The sequence below is a fragment of the Octopus sinensis genome, linkage group LG7, assembly GCF_006345805.1.
Source record: "Octopus sinensis linkage group LG7, ASM634580v1, whole genome shotgun sequence".
Lineage (NCBI taxonomy): Eukaryota > Metazoa > Mollusca > Cephalopoda > Octopoda > Octopodidae > Octopus > Octopus sinensis.
Genome location: NC_043003.1, coordinates 90,761,060 through 90,788,354, shown reverse-complemented (window position 1 = coordinate 90,788,354; position 27,295 = coordinate 90,761,060). Strand labels below are relative to the sequence as shown.

General features: G+C 38.9%; 1 long non-coding RNA gene across 1 annotated transcript; it reads left to right on the top strand.

Moving 5' to 3' along the window:
• LOC118764312 lies at window positions 1-25,779 on the top strand. The gene is made up of 5 exons (XR_005000126.1): window positions 1-13; window positions 1,240-1,250; window positions 13,139-13,327; window positions 19,098-19,101; window positions 25,743-25,779. It is a non-coding gene; the product is annotated as an uncharacterized LOC118764312 (long non-coding RNA).
• The last annotated feature ends 1,516 nt before the right edge of the window (window positions 25,780-27,295 follow it).

Genomic DNA, 27,295 nt, shown 5'->3' with positions numbered 1-27,295 from the left:
TGGGCTTCTTTTAGTTTCCCTCTACTAAATCCACTCACAAAGCATTTGTCAACCCAATGTTATAGTAGAAGATACTTGCCATGCAGTGGAATTGAACACAGAACCATGTGATTGGGAAGCAAACTTCTTACCACACAGCCATGCCAGTGCCTATGTATGTATGTGTGTGTGTGTGTATACACATATAGCCATCCACACACACACATATGCACACATGCATATTTGTATATTTATGTGCAGATGATGCTTTAGCAAGACGTGTAATGATGCATGACAATGAGATGTGGGAAATGAATAAAGAAGAGTTGTGTAAGGTTGAAGAGAAACCAGTCAGGCATGACCAATTCCTCTGAAACAGGAAAGGCATTGAATCAAAGCCACTGACCATGTAATGTTAACCTACAGACCATGAGATAGCTGAGAACATGGTGGAACATTGAAGGAGCATAAGGCAAATCCTGCAGCTGATGTGTTTGCTGTGATGCAAATGAATGATGAGCGTTTGGGAAGAAAAACAAGCTCTATGTTTGTCAGTTAAAAGTACCGAAGGAAGATGACTAAGGTAAAACAACAGCAGCACCACCACCACCACAGCTACCGCCACCACAGCTACCACCACCACCATGGCAAACACCACTACCGCCACCACTGCCACTGCTGTCATCACTACCTCCGCTACTGCCACCTCCACCCCCACTTCTACCGCCACCATAACTACCACCTTCACCATCATGATCATCAACATCATCAAACATCACCCTACCCAATATTCACACATGCACACACACACACACACACACACACACACACACACACCCACATCTACAGATATTGGATTTCATAGAATAAATGATAAAAGTTTGAGTCATATAGAAATATGTTAAAGCAAATGAAATCTTCCTATGTTAACATCAAAAAATCACTCAGGGAAATATGAAGGGGAGCTGAAAAGTTCCTGGCTTTGAGTAAAAGAAAATACAAGAAGGATCAGTTAATTATGATTTATATACAACATATTCCCCACTCATGTTCACACACTTATTGCAGCAGTCCTTCATTTTTTCTAATCCCTGTAAAAGAACTTGGATGTTAGGGTTTCCAACTAGGCCTTTCATGATACCTTTAAAGCCAAAAACTTTTCAGCACTCCCTTGTATTGTTGGGAAAAAATAGCTGAATTGAGAAACAGTTTTGTATTGTGCTCAAACATGGGACCACTTCTGCTTGAATAGGATACCAGTCTATTGCAAGGTTACTCCCAGTAGCAACAGCTGCTGGTACTCACTTTCAACTGAGTTGATTGGAGTAATGTAAAATGAAGTACTTTGCTTAAACCCAATGTACTCTCCAATTCAGGCATTGAACCCATAACTTGATGATTAAGAGCCAAACGCCCTAACCACAAGGCATCACTTACACATCAGAATGGAGCAAAGAATCATAAATCACATTATAAATTTCTATCAGTGGTTCTTAGCTGGGGTCCACATGGCCCTTGGAGGCCTGTATAAGATTTAGTGGTTAAAATTTATCTCCATTAAATTGGTTATACTTCAACAATGCACAAAATATTTTAACGATTTTTTTATACATTTCCTAATAATGTTTAATTATAACAATACAACAGGATTTTTTTAAAGCATTGAATGGGTATTAATGTCTGGAAGAGTAAAATAGGAATCGAAAGGATCCATAGGCAAAAAATGGTTGAGAAACACTTTGATATATAGTCAGTTGATCCTGCTAGAGATAGGAGCTAAACTTCTTTCAAATTTTACTCTCGTTTAGCGTCCGTTTTCCATGCTAGCATGAGTTGGACTTTTTTTTTTTTTTTTTTCTTGTGTGGCAAGCTTTCTACGGCCAGATGCCCTTCCTGACGCCAACCCCCACCTGTTGCCAAGCGAGGTAGTTTTTCCCTCTCTCTCTTTCGGAGAGGCACAAGCACCTACACGCACATATACACACACGGCAGTAACTTCCACCTACCGAATTCAATCACAGAGCTCCGGTCAGCTCGGGGCTATAGTGAAAGACACCTACCCAAAGTGTCACGCAGTGGGACTGAACCCAAAACCATGTAGCTAGGAAGCAAGCTCCCTAACCACACAGCCATGCCCGCGCCTACTCTGTTGTTTTGAAATGAAGGGCACATCAGATAGTGTAGTCTCAGATATAGACAATTTGAATAAAAGACGATGGTCATTGCTGGAAAGCATTTGATCATAAATCTGTTCAACCTGAGCTAACCTGAGCCTAAACGACACTGATGGTCAGTGATGGTCAATGAAAGAAAATGATCAAAACATAGAAAGTGAAGTATTCTAATTAAAAAGAAACATAATTTTTTCAACGACTCTTAAAAAGGTTGCCATTCACAACAAAAATTTAGAAAAAAGGCGTAGGAGTGGTTGTGTGGTAAATAGCTTGCTTACAAACCACATGGTTCTGGGTTCAGTCCCACTGTGTGGCACCTTGGGCAAGTGTCTTCTGCTATAGCCTCAGGCCAACCAAAGCCTTGTGAGTGGATTTGGTAGACGGAAACTGAAAGAAGCCCGTCGCATATATGTATATATATATATATATATATATATATATATGTATGTATGTATGTGTGTGTGTATATGTGTATCTGTATTTGTCCCCCAACATTGCTTGACAACTGTAACTTTGCGGTTTGGCAAAAGAGACCGATAGAATAAGTACTAGGCTTACAAAGAATAAGTCCTGGGGTCGGTGCTCCAGCATGGCCACAGTCAAATGACTGAAACAATTAAAAGAGTAAAAGAGTAAAATGTAAGTAAATGACTCTCCCCAGACACAACAAAATCATTTGTTTTTATTTTGCTTTTTCCCAATTTTGCATTTTTAAAATTTGTTTTACAAGAATTTTAATCTAAAATAAAATGTTGAAACCAATATTGTTAAATTTGGGACGAATCATAATTAATTCTTTCTAATTTTGGCACAAGGCCAGCAATTTCAGGGGAAGAGGATCAGTTGATTATGTCAAACCCAGTACATAACTATTTCTTTATTTTATCAACTCTGAAAGGATGGAAAGCAAAGCTGACTTGGTAGGATTTTAGCTCAGAACATAAATAACCAGAGGAAATGCCATCTCAATAATAATAATAATAATAATAATAGTGGTTTCAAATTTTGGTACAAGGCGAGCAAATTTGATGGTAGTGGGTAAGTTGGTTACATTGATCCAAGTCCTTAACTGGTACTTATTTTACTGACCTGAAAGGCAAAGTCAACCTTGGCAGAAACTGAAATCAAAACAAAGCTGGAAGACACACTAATTAGCATTTTCTCCAACATGCTAATGATTCTGTCAGTTCACAAGTTAATTGTTTTTAATTTTTATACAAGGCCAGCAATTTTAGGGGGAGGGGCAAGTTGATTACATCAGCTCAGTACTTGATTGATACTTAATTCTAATGATCCTGAAAAGTCAAACTTGGTGGGATTTGAGTTGAGAACATAAAAAGCCAGAAGAAATACCATTAAGCATTTTCACTGATGCACTAACGATTCTGCCAAGTTGCTTAGGACAGAGTCATAATTAATGCAGTCTATAAATACACGTGCACCGGTTGTTGTCTGTCTAGATTTCGTTTTACTTTCATTTTTCATAACAGTCCCCACAAAATAATTTTTTGCTATGCTAGTCTGCAGTTTTCCCAAAAGGTGTGCATTTTTTCCTTTTAAAGGGTTGGTTTTTGGATTGGTGTTGTGAGAAATTGTTTTCTGGTTGCGGATGGAGGATGTTTTGAAAGAAAACTGGAATATAGTCAGACAACTGATGTGTTTATTAGCTTTGGTCAATTATGATTCTTCCCACATAAAAAACTTGTGTCAGATGATAAGAAAACTAAAGTAAATCAAGTGCATGCCAAACAGTTCACTTTGAGTTCAAAATAACAATATGATTAGTAATAAATCTGTCACGTTTTGTTTTGACTCCTCCTACATTTGTTATAAGTGACTGCATTACATAATAATAATAATGATGCAATAGAAAACCACTACAATTTAACAACAGTTGGACTGTACAAATAGTTAGAACCAAAGGATGGAAGACTCATAAATGTCCTAAAGAAACATGGAAAGAACAGAAAAACCCACGAGCATATGGCGTAGTGGTTAAGAGTGTGGGCTACTTACCTCAAGATTCTGAGTTCGATTCCAGGCAGTGACCTGAATAATAATAATAATAATAATAATAATAATAATAATAATAATAATAATAATAATAATAATAATAATAATAATAATAATAATGATGATGATGATGATGATGATAATAATAACAACAACAACAGTAACAACAACAACATCAAAAAACACCTTAGGAATGAGAACCCAGGTTCAAAATTTCCCCAAGACACCTGATGAAGGCTGGAGAGTATATCAGCCAAAACGTGTTAACAACAAACAAGATGAGGACAAATATTCATCAATTGTAAATAATGTAAATAATGTACATAATTCCTCATCTCTAAAATACAGAACAACAGAAAAACTCTTCTCTATTCATAAGAAAGTGATAAAATACAAACAGAAACAGGGTGCAATGAAACAGCAAATTTAGATAACAAGAAAACAAAAATGGTTAAAAAGACAGAGACAACATGAAAATAAAACTACGAGACATTCTTGAGAAGAAATGAAAAGGAAAAAGCCATCCCATGGCCAATACCTTGCAAGGCTTGGCAGAGAAGTACGCCAGAGTGAAAATCAACAATGGCTTAAAAGTTCTGGCCTAAAAGCAGAAATAAAGATACTGGTCCTTGCTGCATAAGACCAGTGTTTGACCACAAATAACTATACAAATAAAATCATGAGAATGGATCCAACACCAAATATTAGATGTACAACCATCAAAATGAGATAGTTAGCAACATCATTTCTGGTTGCTCAGTCCTTACCAAATACACAGACGTAATCATTTTGGCAGCTACTTCCACTGGGCAACATACCAACACTTCAATGTAAAAGCAAATGAAAAGTGGTATCAGTTTGACAGTGACCCAGCCACAATAATCTTAGACATGTCCATCCAAATTGACAAAGAAATCTAAGCATGCCATCCAAACATAATAAAAGACAGATAGATGTTGTAATCAGTTCTTATGAAAATATGGATCTCAAATTTTGGCACAAGGCCAGCAATTTGGGGGAGGGGTTGATTACATCAATCCCAGCACTCAACAGTACTCATTTTATCAACCCCAAGAGGATGAAGAGCAAAGTTGATCTTGGTAGAATTTGAACTTGGAATGAAAGATGGAGAAAATGCCACTAAACATTTTACTCAGTGTGCTAATGATTCAGTTAGCTCACTGCCTTCCTTCTTCTGAGAATATTGTTTGGAAGGAGATGGAGAAACTGTCAAAATACAAGAATCTTGACATGGTAATATTCAAGAAGAGGAAAATGGTTTCATTAGTAACTGGAGCATTAGGCATGATTTAGAAAAATATCAAAAAAAAAAAAAAATTGAAACCATACCTGGGCTCACAACACTACAAAACTGTCCAAAAGTAAATAGCTCTGCTAGGAATAGCTCACATCTTGCACAAGACACTGTCAATTTAACAGAATAGTTGATGGTTCAATTGAATAGCTAAAACATAATAATCTTTACACACAACAAACAGCTTATGCAACAGACATTTAATAATCTAAAACAACACAACTTACACAGCATACTATATAAGACTTGGACTCAACGAAGTAACACAACTTACATTACACACGTGAGCACGTGCACACACACATGCACAAACACACAAGATAGCACACAGAAGTTGTTACATCGAGCCCAGTGCATAACTGCTACTTAAATTATCAACCCCGAAAGGGTGAAAGGCAAAGTTAACCTTGGCGGCATTTGAACTCAGATTATAATAATAATAATAATCCTTACTACTATAGGCACAAAGTCAAAAATTTGGTAGAAGGGGGCTAGTTGTTTACATCTACCCCAGTGCTCAACTGGTACTTATTTCACTGACCCTTGAAAGGATGGAAGGCAGTGTCAACCTTAGTGGAATTTGAACTCAGAATGTAGTGACAGATGAAATAATGCTAAGCATTTTGCCTCATGTGCTAATGTGTCTGCCATCTCAGTGTCTTAATAACAACAACAACAACAACAATAATAATAAAATGACAGTACTTGGTAGATAAAGCAATTAAAAGTATGAAGATAGGGAAAGCCCCCGGCCCATCAGAAATCACTGCACAGATGCTTAAAATATCTGGCAGTGTTGGCTATAGCCTAGTCACCCGTATAGTTAACCAGGTGATACACGAAGGAGTCATTCTCAATGACTGGTGTAGCAGCACTATAGTCAAGTGCTACAAAGATAAAGGTGATGCTTTAGATACAAATAATTACAGAGGAATCAAGTTGTTGGATCAGGTAATGTTGGATCACGGAGAGGGTCATGGCCCAACTAATTAGGGAGAGAGTCAGTTTAGATGAAAGGCAGTTTGGGTTCATGCCAGGGATGCCATATTCCTGGTAAGACAGCTGCAGGAGAAATACCTAGCCAAAGATAAACTTCTGTACCTGGCTTTCATTGACATGGAGAAAGCCTTTGACAGGGTTCCCTTATCTAGTGGTCAATGAGGAAACTAGGGATAGAAGAGTGGTTAGTGAGAGCTGTGCAAGCCATGTACAGAGATGCTGTAAGTAAGGTGAGGGTTGGCAATGAGTACAGTGAAGAATTCTGGGTAGAGGTAGGGGTCCACCAAGGTTCAGTCCTCAGCCCCCTCCTATTTATCATAGTTCTCCAGGCAATAACGGAGGAATTCAAGACAGGATGCCCCTGGGAGCTCCTCTATGCTGACAACCTTGCTCTAGTTGCTGAGTCACTATCAGAACTCGAGGAGAAGTTTCAGGTGTGGAAGCAAGGATTAGAATCGAAGGGCCTTAGAGTCAACCTAGCTAAAACCAAAGTCCTAATGAGTAGGAAGGTAGGAAAACCACAAATCCCTTCAGGTAGATGGCCGTGCTCGATCTGTAGAAAAGGTGTAGGTAGAAACTCTATAAGATGTACCTAGTGTAAGCTATGGACACATAAGAGGTGCAGCAATATCAAAGGAAGGCTAACTGGGAAGATAGTTTTTGTATGTGGCAGATGCTCAGGTGCAATAAACACTGGAAATGTGCAGAGAAAAACTTCTGCCACATTCCAGGGAGAAAAACTAGAAGTAGTTGATAGCTTCCATTACCTATGTGACCAAGTCAGTAGCGGGGGAGGGTGTGCTGAAAGTGTAGCTGCTAGAATAAGAATAACCTGGGCAAAGTTTAGAGAGCTCTTACCTCTGCTGGTGGCAAAGGGCCTCTTGCTCAGAGTAAAAGGTAGACTGTATGACGCATGTGTACGAACAGCCATGCTACATGGCAGTGAAACATGGGCTGTGACTGCTGAGGACATGCATAAGTTCACAAGGAATGAAGCCAGTATGATCCGATGGATGTGTAATGTCAGTGTGCATACTCGACAGAGCGTATGTACCTTGAGAGAAAAGTTGGGCCTAAGAAGCATCAGTTGTGGTGTGCAAGAGAGATGACTGTGCTGGTATGGTCATATGGTGAGAATGGATGAGGATAGCTGTGTGAAAAAGTTCCACACACTAGTGGTTGAGGGAACCTGTGGAAGAGGTAGACCCAGGAAAACCTGGGATGAGGTGTTCAAGCATGACCTTCGAACATTAGGCCTCACTGAGGCAATGACTAGTGACCAAGACCAATGGAAGACCTGGCAAGCCAAGTGGGACCATAAACTCGTGGCTTATGCCAGGGGTGTAACCAGCCCATTTATACATACCTTTCCTTCATTGGACTCTAAACTCTGCTTGCAAAGACCTGTTGAGACAAGTGAAATCGAAATCAAATTCGATGACTGGCTCCTGTGCAGGTGGCATGTAAAAAACACCATTTGAGTGCGGCCATTGCCAGTACTGCCTGACTGGCCCTTGTGTGGGTGGCATGTAAAAGCACTCACTACACTCTTGGAGTGGTTGGCATTAGGAAGGGCATCAGCTGTAGAATATCTGCCAGATCAGATTGGAGCCTAGTGCAGCCATCTGGTTCGCCAGCCCTCAGTCAAATCGTCCAATCCATGCTAGCATGGAAAGCGGACATTAAACAAAGAATAATACTGTACGTTTTGGATAATAAACGCACTCTATTGACAGATATACGAGAGCATCTTTTCCTTGACTTATGAACTCTCAGACGACTCACGTATACATACATACATACATACATACATACATACATACATACATACATACATATATATATATATTACCTTGCTTGGCAACAGGTGGGGGTTGGCATCAGGAAGGGCAACCGGCCGTAGAAAACTTGCCACACGCATAGTGCTGCATATATGTGCAATCCCATGCTCATTTATAACTGAAGAGGGTCTTTACCTTTTAGCCATTTACAAAAAGAATAGAACATCTTTGCATTAGACTCAGGTGTGGCTGTGGGATAAGAAGTTTGCTTCCCAACCACATGGTTCTGGGTTTGACCCCACTGTGAGGCACCTTGGGCAAGTGTCTTCTACAACAGCCTTGTGCTGACCAAAGCCTTGGGAGGGGATTCGGTAGACAGAATCCTAAAGAAGCCTGTTGTGTATTTATCTATTTGTGTATGTCTTTGTGTCTGTGTTTGTCCCCCAACCACCACTTGATAACTGGTGTTTGTGTGTTTATGATATGACATATGACTTCTCTTCGTCACTGTTATATCTGAACTGTTATACTATCAAACGTTTCTGGTGTTCTCTTATGACTCTCCAACTGTGTGTCTTCAACAACCACTCCATGATATCTCTATTCAATAATTCCCACGACCTGTACACTATAACTGCACATATGACACTCATCTCAGACTGTTCTGCGCATACTCATTTATACAAACTAGTATAGTTCACTTAGCCAATCACGGGGGTGTACAGATTCCCCATACAACAGTTTACATCCCTGTAACTTAGCAGTTCAGTAAAAGCAAATGAAAAATAAGTAGGGGGGGTTGTCAATTCACTTGACTAAAATGTTTCAGAGTAGTGCCCCAACGTGGCCACAGTCTAATGACTGAAACAAGTAAAAAGGTAACACATTTATGCCTAGGTAATTTACATACATTAAACAAGTGGCCAGGTGACATGTATTTGAATAGCATAATCAACTGCAGTTATATCAACTTCCACACAAATAAATTCTTGAGTTTATCTCTACTCTCATAAGGAGGTGTTCTCAGTTGCTATTTGGCAACTGTGATACATGTGGAGGTGGAGACAGTCTTAGGAAATCAAGAATTTTTATTGTATGGTGTTTGATATACCTTCATTTGTCTATGTTGTTCATTAATGCACATGCCACTGGACACTCTGAAATATTTCTCTCAGGTCATATTTTTTTTATTTATGAAGGTCGAAAGTTAGAGAGAGGAGAGGAAATGATGGTGGGGGGATGAAAAGAAAAAGAAAAAAATAACAGTAGAAAAATATGTTGGCAGGAATATTAGAGAATCAACTAAAAAGAGTAAGATAATGAAAGAGAAACATAAAATCAGTTCTATAGAGGAGAAATATACTGATATGCTTATAGAGAAAGAAGCAGACTTAACAAAGATACTTCCACCATACTAAGAAAAGAGAAAAAAAAAAGAAGAAAACCAAGTGATAGGAAGTTATTTTTAGTTACACAGAAACCTGTCTTAGTCATATGATTGTTATTGGTAGTGTACAAAATAGTGTGTAGGAAACTGGTATGTTAACAGGAGCTCCATCTACATAACGCAATCTGTGGCTGTCTATCAATTTACATACTAAAGCCAGTAAGTGATCTGAAGATTCTGGTATCTTCTCTCTCCGTAAAGCAGATGCTATACATGGACATCTTATCACACAGCCTTGCATTAGCTACTGGCTACATAAACTCTAGTTGTTGAAACATTAACATCTAAGTTAGACAACACAACAAATAAATGAATTAATAACAAAATAGATAAATGGGAAAGAATGGGAAAAAAAGGAGAGATAAATATGTGGAAATGTAAAGTTCACACTACAGTATTGCATGCGTTGGAGTATTGTGATGAGAATGGACTTCTGATGTGATGAGCAAGTGAGCTGCCACGAAGAATGATAAAACATTAGCATCTAGCTGAAAAAGACAGAGAGAGAGACCAGGACAAGGGTAAGAGAGAGGGTGAGAGAGAAGAGATACATGGAAGTATAAAGTTCACACAACGAAATAAAGTTTGCATGTTGTGAGTAAAATAATGTTGAAACATTAGCATGTAGTTAAAAAGTTCCCTTGCCCTCGTGAATTAATAGTAGATAAAATGAAAAGTAAGAATGAGAGAGAGAGAGAGAGAGAGAGAGAGAGAGAGAGAAGAGAAAGATAAAATACATGGAACTATGAACTTCACAGGATGGAATAACTTTGTGTGTTGTGAGAAGAACATTCTATTGTAATGGGGTTGGAGTCTTTCATTGGAGAAGATCATCACCAATACCACCATCATCATCATCATCATCATCACTTAATGCCTGGCTTCCTACTGGCAGGGTTTGGACAGTTTGACAGGAGCTAGCAAGTGAAGAAGACTGCACCAAGCTCCACTGTCTGTTTGGCATTGTTTTTACAGTTGAATGCCTTTCTAAATACAAATACACACACACACACACAGACATATGTACATGAATAAATATATATACATATATATACATATATATACATATATATATACATATATATACATATATATATAAATATATATAAATATATATACATATATATATACATATATATACATATATATACATATATATATAAATATATATACATATATATTAACTATAAGTGAAATCGAAATCAAAATCGAAATCGGAATCGAAATTGAACCAATCCTATGACTGGCATCCGGCAGATGCCAGGACCCCTGGACTGGTGGTACATAAAAAGCACTATCTGAATCGTGGTCGATGCCAGCGCCGCCTCAACTGGCTTCCGTGCCGGTGGCACGTAAAATGCACCATCCAAACCGTGGCCGATGCCAGTGCCGCCTCGACTGGCTTCCATGCCGGTGGCACGTAAAATGCACCAATGCGACCATGGCCGTTGCCAGCCTCGCCTGGCATCTGTGCAGGTGGCACGTAAAAAGCACCCACTACACTCACGGAGTGGTTGGCGTTAGGAAGGGCATCCAGCTGTAGAAACATTGCCAGATAAGACTGGAGCCTGGTGCAGCCTTCTGGCTTCCCAGACCCCGGTCGAACTGTCCAACCCATGCTAGCATGGAGAACGGACGTTAAACGATGATGATGATGATGATGATATATATACACACACACACACATACGATGGATGTCTTTCAGTTTTCGTCTACCAAATCCACTCACAAGGCTTTGGTTGCCCCAGGCTATAGTGGAAGATACTTACCCAAGATGCTACTCACTGGATCTGTACCTGGAATCCTGAACTTTTAATTTTTTTCATAGTAGTACTGCCATTAAGCCATTGTGTCTGTCTATAAACCTAAAACCATTCATCCATTTATTCAAAGGAATTGCTACCAAATTAGTATTATTAGATGAATGACGTGGCAGAGATGGCAGAGGGCCAAACTAAATTCCATATAGAATTTAGTTTAGTCCCTCTATATTTTAGATTCAAATGAAAATCTTACAGTGGTTTTATTATACATTTCATCTCTAGGATTGATAAATAAAAAACGCTGAATTTGATTCAGCTCATAATGTTCTTCCATAACAATACATGAATTTGTGTCAGTTTTAGAAAACTTTATCCTAAAAGCAATTTTCTAAGCAAAATATAATGATCTGAGAGAAAATTTATGTGAAAAATTTTTTACTTGGCAGAGTATTCTCTCTACTATAAAAGCTGAACTTCCAATTGAACAAAATAATTGTTACACCTACAGCCTCCCATAGTAAACAGTAGATGACCGTATTTTCTTCCAATGCTAAAGTATTCTTTATGTGTTCTTGTGCACTGTAATCACACTTCCCCAACTATACAAGCAATAACCTCATCCACATGTTAAGCTGATAATAAACCGGTTTTACTAAGTATAAAGACTCAGCCATCACCTCATCTACTTAGGTTATCTTTTATAATAGTATAACATTTGTAAAAATGTAAACTAAACATGCAGGTAACTGCAGGAAATTATTCTTTGTTATAAAGATAAAATCATTGCCAACCATTACTTCCTCAATTGCCAAACAGAATGATATCAAGTCTGTTATTAGCTAGTGAATGTTAAATTGAGTGAAACATTTATCTATAGCAGCTAGATTATAAGAACTAATTCTTCAAATTTTAGTGGTCATTTTATCAGTCAAGCAGGCAAAGAATGAATCGTATTAACAAGGGTTGCTGAAGTCTATTGAATTTTGTTTTATAATTTCTACTTTGAATTCATCCAAATCTTCATATGTTATATTGTTTCAATATCCAGCCATATGGGTAAATATGAAAAGACATACTTACATACATACATACATACATACATACATACATACATATGCAGTGACTGGTAAAACCTGGGCATATAGAGGGGGTGGGGGACAACCCTTTGCATTCATGTCAAGTCTCTACTCCCTGCTCATGCACCTTGGCAATACCCAACCATATATACTCTGACCCTGTATCTTGAGGGTATGCCCTTACACTTTGCTTCCATTTATCTCTCCCTTGCTCTTCTCCACCATCCCATTTATTTTGATCCCTGTTCCTTGTGAGCATGCCCTGGTGCTTTGCCACCATCTTTCTACTGCTCTCTTGCACTCTCTCTTTTTCTCTTGCTCTATCCCTGTGTGGTTAACCATGTATCTCCTCAACAGCAACACACCTCTTACTGGCCTCAGTCTTTCTCTTTCTCTTTCTCTCTCTCTCTCTCTGACCAGGTAACCATGTACCACCTTTACAGTAAGACACCTTTTTTCTCTCTCTCAGTTACACTTTAGCCTTTCATCATCTGGCACAAGATATCCTCCTCCAACGCCCCATCCCCTCTCAAAGAATCATTGTCTTCAAGTTAATTGGTGACCCTGCCAGTGTTGATGCCACGTAAAAAGCATTCAGTCCACTCTGTAGAGTGGTTGGTATTAGAAAGGGCATCCAGCTGTAAAAACCATGCCAGAACAGACAGTGAAGTACGGTGCAGTCTTCTGCTAAACCAGCTCCTGTCAAACTATCCAACCAATGCCAGCATGGAAAATGGATGTTAAATGATGATGATGATGATGATGATTATGATAATGATGGTGGTTGTGGTGGTATATCTATATATGTATGTATGTATGTATATTTATATATGTGTGTATATTTATATGTATATATGTATGTATGTATGTGTGTGTGTCTATTTAAATATTACAAAGCCTTACTGTGGGTGAAATAACGTTGTAAACACATTCTTTCTATGCTTTTTATGTGCAGAAAAGAGAAACCAATTAACAGTTTAATCACTGTTCCTCAGAGAAGATGCACCCAACTTCTTTTCCCACACAAAAGCATAAAACATTTGTCTGCCATATAAAGCAATCATAAATTAGGCTAGCACCTTAATGGATTGCCTAACTTACATATTTGTGCTCATCAGTTATTAAACAATATCTATTTTATGTGTAACACAGCATGAATCACGAGAACTAGCTAGAGCACAAGAGGGAAGCAGTTTTAATAAAGGGACCACTGAACAGGTGTTGTTGTACATTGGAGAGATTCAGCTTCTGAAGATGGAACCCAAACCAACTATAATTAGAAAAGACAAGAGGTAGCAATGACAAACTTTGTTGAATACTTTAGACTTGGGCTGGCCAACTCAATATTGACCCCTGTGGGGTACGAGTATGCAGAATAAAACACACACACACACAAAAACAAACAGGCAAGTGAACAGTGATAGAACCATAAAGAAGAAAGGGTGCATATACACATTGGGAGTAGTGTTGGTGAATATTAGAAAGCATAAAATTTTTTAAGGATACAGTGACCTGAGAGCTAACAACTGACACACATAGTTTATTCCATGCTTTGACAATTTTATGGATAAAAACTTATTTCCCAAAGTCACGAGTACTGCTCTGTTCTTTTGATAAATGTCCATGTATGAGCTGGATGAGCCACTGAGGTTTGTTCATGTCTACATCGATGTACTTATGAAATTCAGGTGATATTTGTAAATAATTTAGATGGCTGGAACAGGTGTGTGAAACTTTTGCACACCTCCTTATATTGGTTATTCCAACACAATCTTTACATGCATTTAAGTTACCACTCCAATCATCTCCAGGTACTAATGAATGAAATGTTCCTAAGTCTTTTTAGATGTTTGAAGAAATTTGGCCTTCCAGCTTTTGTCAGGCCATGAAATAGAAAACATTTTCTGGACATTTTTCATCACTTTTTGTGTCAGACTATTATTTTTGACTCAATTCAAGATCGGTCTAATTTTTGGTATAATCTATGTGGGTAGTGGGTTACTACCTGTAACTTTAGATATTCACATGATTTGAATAAATTATCAGGTATTATTATTGAAGGTGGTGAGCTGGCAGAATTGTTAGTATGCCAGGCAAAATGCTTAGCAATATTTCATCTGTCATTACATTCTGAGTTCAAATTCCGCTGAGGTCAACTTTGCTTTTCATCCTTTTGGGATCAATGAATTAAGTGCCAGTTGAGTACTGGGGTTGATATAATCGACCAATCCCTCTCCAAATGTCAGGCCTTGTGCCAATAGTATAAAGGAGTATTGTTATTATCATTATCATAAGGCAGTGAGTTAGCAGAATCATTAGCACACCAGGCATTTCATTCTTCCTTACATTTTCAGTTCAAATTTGGCCGTGGTCAACTTTGCCTTTCAATCTTTTGGGGTTGAGAAAATAAGTGACAGTTGAACATAGGGGGTCGGTGTAATCAGCTTACTCCTCCCCTAAAATTTCTGAAAATTCAAAACATTATTATTTTCACAAGGCAGCAAGCTGGCAGAATTTTTAGCATGCCAGGCAAAATGTCTAGTGGCATTTTATCCATCTTAAGGTTCTAGGTTCAAATGCCACCAGGGTCGACTTTACCTTTCATCATTTCAGGATCAATAAAATAAGCACCAGTTGAGCACTGGGGTCAATTTAATCAACTTAGCCCTCTCCCCTGAAATTGCTTTCAGTCCTTTAGGTAGCATTTTGGGTACTGTACAAAGTGCACCGATTGCTACAGGAAGAATTGTTTTGGTCTTTCACTGTCTCCTTAGCTTTCTGGCAAGATCTTTGTATTTCTCAATTTTTTCCATTTCTTTGGTATCGACTCTGCTATCATAGGGAATTGCAAAACCCATAATCTTTCCCTGTTTATTTTATCCTCTGTAATTATATCTGGTCCTTTTACTTCAATAATATGGCCAGTCTTTATGGGGGAGTCTCACCAGATCTTGTAATTGACATTTTCTATTACATCTTCTGGTTCTTGTTCATACCACTTGTCTGTTGTTTTGAAGCTGCACACTTGGCACTTTTTTTGCCTAAATAGTCATGTCTGCACTTACACTCTTTTTGTGCAAGAATTGATGGTTGTGGTCGCACTTGGTGGTCTCACATCTAATGACCACTTCGTTCAGAAGGCAGGAATAGATGTCATTCAAAGAAAAAACACTGTGCAATGAATTCATAGAACCAAGCTGTAACTTTTAAATGCTTTTACTCCAGATCACAAAGATATACAAGCTGAATAATCATGGAAGAGTTTACATGCAAAGGCCATGTCCAGCTTCTGCGTATTCTACATCATAGCTGTTCAATGTCTGTTAGCTGTTGCGTACATTATGCAAGAGCTAACAAGGTCACGTCCTCACACTCTGCTGTTGCGATGACAAAGAGGAAGGGCTAACTGCTGGAACATTAGAGTTACATGTTGTGCCACCTAGTGGTGAGCTATTTAGGCAGCTACCATCAGGGGAGGTAATTGCACCTACACTAGTATACTGCACTCACTCAAAATGTGATCAATACTCTCATCTCCTCTCCTGCAGATTCTACATTTGCTGTCTGACTAAGTTTTGTCAATCTTTGCCTTTATCAGGTTTGTTCCAAGGGCTTGTTCCTGAACAGCTATAACTAGCATTTCTTTATCTCCTATCAAGTTCCTGTTTGTCAACCAAAACCAATGATCTTTACTTCCAAAATTCTCAGTTTGTTGCAGGAATTGGCCATGTAATTCCATTTCTTTCCATTTGTTTATTTTGTTGTTCTTATTTTACTCTTGGAATTCTCCCACTGTTTCAGTCATTTTTGGGGCGTATCTCTGGCTGCCAAAAGTATTCTTTCTTTACTCTGCACAACATAATTTCTCAGTGTCTTCTGCATAATTACAAACAGTGTCTTCTGCATTTTGTAGTCCTCCACCACTTTCCTTTCTTGGTAGAGCCCATTAATATTACTTTTAAGATGGAGTGCATTGTGCCTTGTGAACAGCTTTCTTATTTCTTTATTGCCCACAAGGAGCTAAACATAGAGGGGACAAACAAGAACAGACAAATGGATTAAGTTGATTACATCGAACCTAGTGCATAACTGGTACTTAATTTATGGAGCCCAAAAGGATGAAAGGCAAAGTCGACCTTGGTGGAATTTGAACTCAAAACATAGTGGCAGACGAAAAACTGCTAAGCATTTCGTCCAGCATGCTAACATTTCTGCCAGCTCGCCACCTTCATTGTGAACAGCTTTCTAGTTCTTCTATCCAAGTTCTGCAGCTTGATTTATGTCCATTTCAGAAAGGGAACAGATTATCTCAATACTGACACAGCTCATGTATTTATGGCTTTAATGATGTTCCTCCATTAAAATCTTTTGAGACTATTCTTAATTCTCCTCTTGTACTACGAAGTGACTTTTACCCTCATTTCTCTTGCCATTATCCTATTGTCTTATAGCACTCTTAAGTTTTTGTATCCCTCATCACTCCACCACACTCTAAGGATGTTGTTTTGAGGTAGTTTTATGCCATCAGAATTTACCTTCTTCCCTCTCTTTAAAAATAGCATTGCACACTTATCTACCCTAAATTGCATACTAATTTCTTTACTGAATACTCTTACTGTTAAGATCAGAGAATCTAGGTCTGTCTTATGTTTTGTATATAGCTTGAGATCATCTATATAAAGTAGGTGATTTATTCCCATCTTGATTTTAGTAAACTCATAGGCAGGCCTGGAAAATTCCTCTGTGCATTTTCCTGTTATCTAGCAATTCATTTGCACATGTCAGTTCTGCTTCCCACACTCTCACTGCTTTCTCCAAAAAGTTGTTTATCTTCTCATTGAATTATTATTATTATTATTGAGTGAGAAAGCAGTGCATGCCATCAAAGTGACACTGGGGTAAAATATACGAAACCCAGTATACCCATCATGACTACCCGTCTGATAAGGGTACACTAGACACATGCATCACAACCATATGTGCATGACATGGTGATCTCATATCAAGATAAACAGCATATGACCTTGCAGGTGGGGCCCAGTTAAAATTTTCTTCTGGTCAAGTAACCCATCCTGCTCAAAAGGTCCTTGAATAAGGGTTGTTTAAGAATGTTGAATGAAACACCCATGTTTCCAGAGATGAATTATTCAAACGCCAAAGAATCCCTCTCAACATATGGCTATGATGCTCCCCTACTGCTTCTGCTCGAGATCAGAGATGCACATATCGTCAGCCACTAAGGGACATGCTCAATTAGTTAAGGTCAAACAACTGACAGGCAAATCTGTGGTATTGAGCAGAATATTTGCTGTAGCCCATCTTTTATACCAAGACCAAACAATGTACATGATAACACTTTCAATCAGTTAAGATCAGAAGCCATGAGAGCCACTGCCTGGTACTGCATCAGGGCATTTATTATTATTATTATTATTATTATTATTATTATTATTATAATTGCCTTTGCAGAGCTTCTAACGCTGGAGATGTACTATGGTGTTAGCTGTTCACTACCAGTGAACTAAGGTAACACCCATTATTTTTCGAGCACCTTCCAGAGTATTCGATTGGGTCCAAGCAATGCTGTTTTCTGCAAGTGCTCCACCCTTATTGCGGCCCCTATTTGTTCCATGTACTTCTCAAGATAATTATTATTATCATCATCATCATCATCATCATCATCATCATCATCATCATCATCATCATCATTATTATTATTATTATTATTATTCTTGTTAGTAGTAGTAGTAGTAGTAGTAGTAGTAGTAGTAGTATTGAGTAAGTGAAAGAGCAATGCATGTCATCAAAGTGACGCTGGGGTACAAATATACGAAGCCCAGTATACCCATCATAACTACCCATCTGATAAGGGTACACCAGGCACATGCATCACAACTATATATGCACAACATGGTAATTTCATATCAAGATAAACAGCACATGACCTTGCAGGTGGTACCCAGTTGAAATTTTCTTCAGGTCGAGTAGCCTGTTCCACTCAAATGGTCCCTGAATAAAGCTTGTTTAAGGATATTGAGTGAAACATCCATGTTTCCAGAGGTGAATTATTCAAACTCCATAGAATTCCTCTCGACATATGGTTATCATGCTTCCCAATACTTCTAGTTGGGATCAGAGATGCACATAGCGTCAGCCACCAAAGGACATATTCAACTGGTTAAGGTCAAACAACTGACATGTAAATCTGTGGTATTGAGCAGAATATTTGCTGTAGCCCATCTTTTATACCAAGACAAAACAATGTACATGATACCACTGCCTGGTACTGCATCAGGGCATTTATTATTATTATCATTATTAGGCAGTGAGCTGGCAGAATCGTTAGCATACCAGGCAAAATGCTTAGTGGTATTTTGTCTGCTACTACGTTCTGATTTCAAATTCCACCAAGGTCAACTTTGCCTTTCATCCTTTCGGGGTCGATAAATCAAGTACCAGTTGAGTACTGGGGTTGATGCGATCAACTGTCCCCCTCTCCACAAAATCCAGGCCTTGTGCCTATAGTAGAAAGGATTATTATTATTAAAAGACGAGTGCCATTGTTATCTAGTGAACGATATTTTGATATCTTGTGTGTCTTCAATTATTATTATTATTATCATTATTATTATTATTATTATTATTATTATTATTATTATTATTATCATCATCATTATTATTTTTATTATCATTATTATTGGTATTATCTTGATCATCATTATTTTCATCATTATTATTACTGTTCTTGTCGTAGTTGGTGTTATTTCAAAGAGAGTCTGGAATGTAAATGCAGTGATGTATGTAGGTGTACTGCTGGCTACAACATAGCTGAATGGGCTTCGTATTAACTAGGCTTTTATTTATTTATTTATTTATTTTATTATTATTATTATTATTATTATTATTATTATTATTATTATTATTTGCTTACCATAAGCAAAGCTAGTACTGCAACAACTGAAGTTGCAAGTAAAAATAGAAGGCCTGGATTAGGTTGTTGGTTAGTATATCTACGCACTGCAGATAAGCATTTGTAGGTAGATTTCATTTCTTAATCAATCTATTTATATTTATTTATTCATTATCATCACCATCAACTTTCTACTTCTTCTTCTTCTTCTTCTTCTTCTTCTTCTTCTTCTTCTTCTTCTTCTTCTTCTTCTTCTTCTTCTTCTTCTTCTTCTTCTTCTTCTTCGTCTTCGTCTTCTTCTTCTTCTTCTTCTTCTTCTTCTATTTTTTTCCTTCTCCACCTTATTACTATTGTCATCACCAGCACCACCATCATCACCATCCTCACTACCCTAACACCACCACTACCACCACCACCACTGTCACCACTACTATGGTTTCTGCCAATGGCACACTATCCTGAATTCACAGAACAGGGGAGTGGTCAGTTTAATTGACTCCAATACTTTGTCTGCTACTTATATTAATGATCCTGAAAGGACAAAAGCCAAAGTTGACCTTCAGCAAGATTTGGCCTTGGAATACAAAAGGATTTCATTCCCCATTTTGTTTGGTGCCAATTAAAATATTAATAATGGGAACGATAAAGAGGAGGAGGAGGACAATGATGATGATGATAACTACAATAACAATGATAATAAACCAGTTGTGAAGCAGTACTGGGGAGCAAACACAGAGTCACACACACACACACACATACACACATACACTCACACACATGCATGCACGCACACACACATACACACACACACACACACACATGCACGCACACACATACACATGATGGGCTTTTTTCAGTTTCTGTCTACCATTCAGAAAGCTTTGGTCAGCCCGAGACTATAGAAGACACTTGCCCAAGGTGCCATGCAGTGGGACTGAACTTAGAACCATGTGATTGGGAAGCAATGTTCTTACCACACAGCCATGCCTGCATCAATTATTCTTTTATTCTTTTACTTGTTTCAGTCATTTGACTGTGACCATGCTGGAGCACCTCTTTGAAAGGTTTTTAGTCAAACAAATCAACCAGGACTTACTTTTTAAAGCCTAGTACTTATTCTATCAGTCTGTTTTACTGAACCGCTAAATTGCAGGGACATAAACACACCAACACTGGTTGTCAAGCGGTGATGGGGAGCAAACACAGACATAAAGACACATACACAAATATATACATACATATGTGTATGTGTGTGTGTGTGTGTGTGTGTGTGTGTGTATGCACAACAAGCTTCTTTCAGTTTCTATCCACCAAACCCAATCACATGGCTTGGTCAGCCTGAGGCTATAGTAGAAAATACTTGCCTAAGGTGTCATGCAGAGGGGCTAGCCACACCTATACCTATGTTGATAAAATTTCCAAAAATAACATATATTTATTGAAAATATACAAATGAGAAATTTGTGTTATCTAATTTTATTATAAGGTAATAAATATTTTTCTTTTAAAAATTAGTATTCATTTAAATGTTTTGTAATAAGTACCAAGAAAATTAATAAAAGTTGATGGGGTTGGGGGAATGGGTATACTCTTAGCTGAGAAATGGGTTGATAATGTAATCAAGATAGTCAGAGTCTGTGATAGAATACTAAAGCTTAGATTAGTGCTGCAACATTATCTTGGCCTATGCCTCTCAGCCAGGGCTACCTGATGAACAGAAAGATCTATTTTATGACACCTTCTTGCAGACTACCTTGTCAATGAATGACAGGGACTTTCTCTTTGTGGATGGCGACTTCAATGCGCATGTTGGACATCATCTGGGGAGCTTCCATGGTGTGCATAGTGGCAATGGATTTGGTTCCTGCAATGAGGAGAGAACCAGGTTGCTGGAGTTCTGTGATGCAAATGATCTTATGATCTTTAATACTAACTTCAGGAAACCTACTAGTCACCTGTTGACCTACCAGTCTGGTGGGTACACTAGTCAGATTGACTACATTCTCACCAGGAAATGAGAAAGATGGCTACTTATAAATGCCAAAACTTTCCCAAGTGAAGAATGTACCCCACAACATAGGTTAATAGTTAGCAACTTCAGGATCAGGGCTAAATGCTGCCCAGAAGACAACCAATATGGAAAAGAAGGGTCTGGAAGCTTAAGGACCCTCTGAATGGATAGAGATTTAGAGATGTATACTTGAAGATTTTGACAAAAAAGAGGAGGGTATAGCATCACATAATGTGGTGGATAACTGGAAGTTCCTACAGGACAACCTGTTGAGGGCTACAAACCAGATCTGTTGCTGGTGCAGAGTCCCCTCTTGACCCAAGGTGACATGGTGGAGAAACAATGTAGATGACAGAGCCATTAGGGAAAAGAAACAGGCATGGAAGGACTAGAAGTGTGGTGGTAGCAGGGAACTGTATCAGATAGCCAGAAGGGAAGGTAGGAGACAGGTTTACTTACTCAGAGGGGAAGCAGATAAGAAATTTGCCAATGTTCTGTGTTGTGAGGACCAAAGACTTGAGGTGTTTTGAATTGCAAGACAGTGTGTGAGAGAAAATTACGATGTCATCGGAGAGAAATATATTTACATGGATGGGGAAAAACCACAAGTAGTTGATAGCTTCTGTTACTGAGGTGACCAAAACAGTAGCAGGGATGGATGCCCTGAGAGTTTAGCTATTAGAACAAGAATAGCCTGAGCAAAGTTCAGAGGGCTCTGCTGGTAACAAAGGGCCTCTCGCTCAGAGTAAAAGGTAGACTGTATGACGCATGTGTGCGAATAGCCATGCTACATGGCAGTGAAACATGGCAGTGAAATGTAACTGCTGAGGACATGCAAGGAATGAAGTTAGTATATTCTGCTAGATGTGTAATGTCAGTGTGCATACACGACAGAGTGTAAACGTCCTGAGAGAAAAGTTGGACATAAGAAGCATCAGATGTAGTGTGCAAGAGAGACAACTGCATTGGTATGGTCATGTGTTGCATATGGATGAGGACAGCTGTGTGAAAAAGTGTCACATCTTAGTAGTAGAGGGAGCCTGTGGAAGAAGTAGCCCCAGGAAGACCTGGGATGGGGTGGTGAAGCATGACCTTTGAATGTTGGGCATCACGGAGGCAATGACAAGCGACCGAGATCTTTGGAGATATGCTGTGCTTGAGAAGACCTGGCAAGCCAAGTGAGACTGTAACTGTGGCCTATGCCAGTGCAGCATAACCAGCCCATTTAAGAGTACCCTTCAATCATTTGGCAATAAACTGTGCTTGCAAAGACCTGTTGAATCAAGTGAAGTTATTTTCATGGCCGATGACAGTACCTCCTGATTGACACCCATGCCAGTGGCACGTAAAATGCACCATTTGAGCATGGTCGATGCCAGTGCCAGCTGACTGGTCCTGTATCAGTGGCACATAAAAAGCACCATTCGAGTATGGTCATTGCCAGTCCCACCTGACTGGCTCCCATGCCAGTGGCACATAAAAAACACCATTCAAGTGTGGAGTGGTTGGCATTAGGAAGGGCATCCAGCTGTAGAAACGTTGCTAAATCGGATTGGAGCCTGATGCAGCCTTCTGTCTTGCCAGCCCTCAGTCAAACTCCAACCCATGCCAGCATGGAAAGCGAACGTTAAACGACAACGATGATGATGATGATGATGATGATGATGCAAAGAGAGAGAGAGTTGGAAATGTCACTATGAAAGGTTGCTAAATGAAGAGAATGAATGGGAGAAAGAAAGTATGCCACATATTGACCCAACAGAGGGGACAGCCATCCGAATTGACTGTACCTTGGTAGATAAAGCAGATATAGGTATGAAGACAGCGAAAGCCTCCAGCCCATCAAGAATTACTGCTGAGATACTTAAAATATCTGGTGGTGTAGGCTATATTCTAGTGATCTGTATAGTTAATCAAGTGATACAATCATACCCAATGATTGGTGTAGCAGCACAAACTGCTACAAAGTAAAGGTGACATCTTAGATAAAAATAATTACAGAGGCATCAAATTGTGGGATCAGGTGATGAAAGTCATGGAGAGGATCATAGTCCAACTAATTAGGGTGATAGTTTAGATGAGATGCACTTTGGGTTTGTGCCAAAGAGAAGCACCACTGATGCTATATTTCTGGTAAGACAGCTGCAAGAAAAATTCCTATCCAAAGATAAACCTCTGTATTTGGCTTTTCTTGACTTGGAGAAAGCCTTTGACAGGGACCCCCCACTAATCCCTTATTTGGTGGTCAATGTGGAAACTAGGGATAGCTGAGTGGTTGATGAGAGCTGTACAAGTCATGTACAGGGATGCTGTGAGTAAGGTGAGGGTTGGCAATGAGTAGAGCAAAGAATTCTGGGTAGAAGTAGGGGTTCACCAAGGATCAATCCTCTGATCTTTCTTGTTTATCATAGTTCTCCAAGCAATAACAGAGGAATTCAAGACAAGCCACCCCTGGGAGCTCCTCTATGCTGATGACCTTGCTCTAATAGCTGAGTCACTACCAGAACTAGAGAAGTTTCAGGTGTAGAAGCAAGGTCTACAATTGAGTTAACCTAGCAAAAACCAAAGTTTTAGTAAATAATAAGGCGGACAAATCACAAATCCCTTCAGGGCCATACTCGATCTGTAGAAAAGGCATAGGTAGAAAGTCCACAAGATGTATTTTGTGTAAGCTATGGACACATAAGGTTAACTGGGAAGATAGTTTTTGTGTGTGGCAGATGCACAGGTGCAATAAACACCAAAAATGTACAGAAAATAGATTCCATCACACACCAAGGAAAAAGATTAGATTTAGTTGATAGCTTCTGTCACCTAGGTGACCAAGTCAGTAGTGAGGGTAGATACTCTGAGAGTGTAGTTGCTAGAATAAGAATTGGTTAGGCAAATGTCAGAGAGCTCCTACCTCTGCTATAGCAAAGAGCCTCTTGCTTAGAGTGAAAGGTAGACTGTTTGATGCGTATGTGCAAACAGCCATGGTACACAGCAGTGAAACATGGGCTGTGACTGCTGACAACATACATAAGCTTGAAAGAAATGAAGCGGGTATGCTCTAATGGATGTGTAATGTCAGTGTGCATACATGACAGAGTGTAAGTGCCCTGAGAGAGAAGTTGGACATAAGACACATCAGATGTGGTGGGCAAAAAAGAGGACTGCACTGGTATGGTCATGTGATGCGTATGGATGAGGACAGCTGTGTGAAGAAGTGACACCCTCTAACAGTGGAGGGAACTTGTGGAAGAGGTAGACCCAGGAAGATATGGGATGAGGTGGTGAAGCACAACCTTCGAATATTGGGCCTCACAGAGTCAATGACAAGCAACCAAGACCTTCATGCTTGAGTAGACCTTGCAAGCCAAGTGAGATCATAGTCATGGCTGATGCCAGTGTTGCATAACTGGCTCGTTTAAAAGCACCTGTCAATCGTTGAGCGATATGGTGTGCTTGTGAAGACCTGTTGAACCAAGCAAAATCATACTTGTCGCTGATGCCAGTGCTGCCTGACTGGCACCTGTACCAGTGGCACATAAAAAACAGCATTTAAGTGGGGTCGATGCCAGTGCCACCTGACTGGCACCCATGCCAGTGGCATGTAAAAAGCACCATTCAAGCATGGCCAATACCAGTGCCACCTGACTGGTACCTGTGCCAGTGGCACATAAAATGCACAATTCAAGTGTGGCTGATGCCAGTTCCGCTTGACTGGCACCTGTGCCAGTGGCATGTAAAAAGCACCATGTGAGCATGGCTGATGCCAGTGCTGCCTGACTGGCTCTTGTGCTGGTGACACATAAAAAGTACTCACTACACTCTCAGAGTGGTTGGTGTTAGGAAGGGCATCCAGTGGTAGCAAGACCTTGCCAAATCAGATTAGGGCCTGGTGCAGCCTCCCAGCTTGCCATTTCTCAGTCAAACCATCCAGTGCATGCCAGCATGGAAAGCGGACATTAAATGACAATAATGATGATGATGAAATGATAATTATTGTATGTATGCCATATTTTCTGATGTAACCCATGATGATAAAAATATTCTTCTAAAGTTAACCAACATACAACAGCTAAACCTTTAGTGTATTATATAATAAAAAAAAAAGGCCTCAACAATTCCTAGTAGATATTCAAATAAAACAAATTCTAAATTGCTATATTTTATTTAGCTGTGAGGAATGGTAAGCAAATCTTTTCTTGGAAAGTAACCTGCAGACAACAAGCAGATTGGTAAAGCAGATTTATCATTTATTCTATATCTTATACATGTTGACATAAAAGCGATGATGATGATGATGATGATGATGATAATAATAATAATAATAATAATAATAATGATAATGATAATGATAATAATAATAATAATAGTGATAAAGCAAAATAAAATGAACAAAAATGAATGAAAAAAAGTTATATGGTGGTTTGGTTCTCTGTCAGTAAATCAACTTTTGCTGCATGGGAAACATTTTGCTATTCAGACACATTATTCGTGTGTGTGTGTGTGAGAGAGAGGGAGAGAGAGAGAGAGAGAGAGAGAGAGAGAGAGAGGAGAGAGAGAGAGAGAGAGAGGATGAAAAACTTTACCTTCTGTTTTAAGAATTTCCTAATAAACTTTAAGTAACTTCAACAAATCATGATTTAATATTTAGATTTGTTAGAGGAGCAAGCTGGCAAAACCATTAGCACACTGGGCAGAATGCTTAGCATCATTTCGCCTGTTTATACATTCTGAGTTCAAATTCTGCTGAAGTCAGCTTTGCCTTTCATCCTTTTGGGGGTCAATAAAATAGGTACCAATTGAGCACTGAGGTCGATCTCTCCCCCAAAACTGTTGGCCTTGTGCCAAAATTTGAAACTTTTATTTAGTTTTGTTTTAAAACAGAAAAGGATCCATGTGCTGTTTCCAACATTAATATAAAAACTATACTCTTTTACTTATTTCAGTCATTTGACTGTGGCCATGCTGAAGCACTGCCTTTAGTCGAGCAAATTGACCCCAGGACTTATTCTTTGTAAGCCTAGTACTTATTCTATCAGTCAAAAAAGTAATGAACAGACTTTATTGAGTTTCAAACCTTATTGCGATTCTCAAGACCTACGCAATGTTTACATGCATGGGTGTGTGGTAAGAAGCTTGCTTCTCAATCACATCGTTCTGGGTTCAGTTTCACTGCATGGCCCTTGGGCAAGTGACTTCTACTTTAGCTTTGGGTTGACCAAAGCATTGTGAATGGATTTGGTAGACGAAAACTGAAAGAAGCCTGTTGCATGTGTGTATATATATATATATATATATATATATATATATATATATGTATATATTTGTGTGTGTGTGTGTTTGTCCCCTGCCATTACTTGACAACCAATGCTGGCGTGTTTATGTCCCAGTAACTTAGTGGTTCATCAAAAGAGACCGATAGAATAAACACTAGGCTTAAAACGAATATGTCCTGGGGTCAATTTCTTTGATTAAATCCTTTAAATGCTGCTGCAGCATGGTCGCAGTCAAATGACTGAAACAAGTAAAAGAATAAAAGAATATGCATATATACACAACCACACAAATATGTGTGTGTGAGTGTGTGTGAGAGTGTTTAAATGTTTTTGAGTGGGTGTGTGTACATAGATATGTGTATGTGTTCTTTTTTTACGTCAGATCACTTTGAAGGCTACTAGTAACATGTAATCCGTACCACTTGTTACATGGATGGGCTGTTGGTAACTAAACTGGTACACCATCATGCTAGGCTGGTTAGGACATAGCTGAAACCCATCAAATGAATGGATGAACCTGACATAGGACCAATGTCTATCTATCAGGTCATTAAGAATGA